Below are 1,673 nucleotides of genomic sequence, written 5' to 3'. Positions count from 1 at the left end.
AGATGTTGATAAATGTTCATCTTTTAAGGCAGAGTAGGTCTCTTGTGAGACGATCTCGCGAATCTTTATCTGTGAGACGGGTCAACTCTATCGATATTCACAATAAAAAATAATATTCTTAGCATAAAAAGCGATACTTTTTCATGGATGACTCAAATAAGAGATCTGTCTCACAAAATACGACTCGTGAGACCGTCTCACACAAATTTTTGCTTTTAAAACAAGATCCCAGATAAATAACTTGATATGATAAAATGAAGTTATATAAAATCCACCTCAATCTTCCATAAAGCAAACCAAAAATTTTGGAATCAATAATCTCAAATTTCTCAATCTAGTTTTCTCTTGAAATCAATTTAGTTTTATATTTATAGGAAATAATTATAGATTCAACCTTTCAAAGACATAAATATCAAATTTATATTTGTATTGAAAAATATATAATTTATGGATGTAATTGAAATTTCAACCAATCGTAATCACATAATCGAGGGAGTATGGGGATTTAGAAAGCCTAGTGTCTTTGTTTTGGCTACTCAGTCCTCACCACTCCATTCTGCCGTGGCGGTTGGGCACTTCACAATATATTTCTAATTATTAAATTAAAGAGTATATTAATAAATAAAAAACTTGTGTGAGATTGTGAATAAAGGTAGGGTTAACCCGTCTCACAAATAAAGATTCGTGAGATCGTCATCCAAAAAACCTACTTATTAATAAAAAAAATTGAATGAGTAACTGATTAACTTAACTTACATAACTAAATAATTGCCTACGTGGCTTCTCATTGGTGAGTGAGTCTCACGTGAGACCGTCTCACGTGAGACCGTCTCACGGGTCATAATCCGTGAGACGGGTCAACCCTACCCATATTCACAATAAAAAGTAATACTCTTAGCATAAAAAGTAATAATTTTTCATGGGTGATCCAAATAATAGATTCGTCTCACAAATACGACCCGTGAGACCGTCTCACACAAATTTTTGCCCTCATTGGTTTTCCTAAATGAATAATCAGATTTATTGTTAATTAACATGTGACCACAAAAAATCAATGTTTTTTAATATATACTAGGTACAACTTGAGAGGTGAAGTAATAACAATAGCAATAAATAATAATAATAAATACAAAAATAAAACTCTATCAACATAGTCTGTCTAACGTTTCACCTTCGACGACTATCTCTACCATATCAACAATGATATTTCTATGTGTTATATCATTGCTCACACGCATCTAGAAAATTTTTTAATGAGATCGTTTAAATTTGAAGTTTTTAAGTGACGAACTCTCGAAAATATGATGCATCTTAACACCAGCAATCTCTCCCATCGCTCTCCCTCCTCTTCGTCCCGAGCATCATAGTCTCATACGTTCAAATTAAATTTCATTTGATTTTCAAAATATTACAGTTACAGCCAAATAATTTAACCCCGAGCCGGAGAAGGGCCCTCGAGGCTTATTGTTTTAAAATTTATTTTAAATTTAATGGCATATGTATTTCGATAAATTTATGTGAATCATGTGAATTTGATCAAATCATTCATTTTTATTATTTTAAGACATATTTAATTAATGCCATGAAGTGTATTTGTATGCACTAGCTAGGAGCAAGTGGTCCCTTGTAAAACCCAAAAAAACATATATACGTATCTCCTTTTAAAAATATCG

The sequence above is a fragment of the Primulina eburnea genome, chromosome 4 (genome assembly GCF_022965805.1).
Source record: "Primulina eburnea isolate SZY01 chromosome 4, ASM2296580v1, whole genome shotgun sequence".
Classification (NCBI taxonomy): domain Eukaryota; kingdom Viridiplantae; phylum Streptophyta; class Magnoliopsida; order Lamiales; family Gesneriaceae; genus Primulina; species Primulina eburnea.
This window is presented reverse-complemented; position numbering follows the sequence as displayed.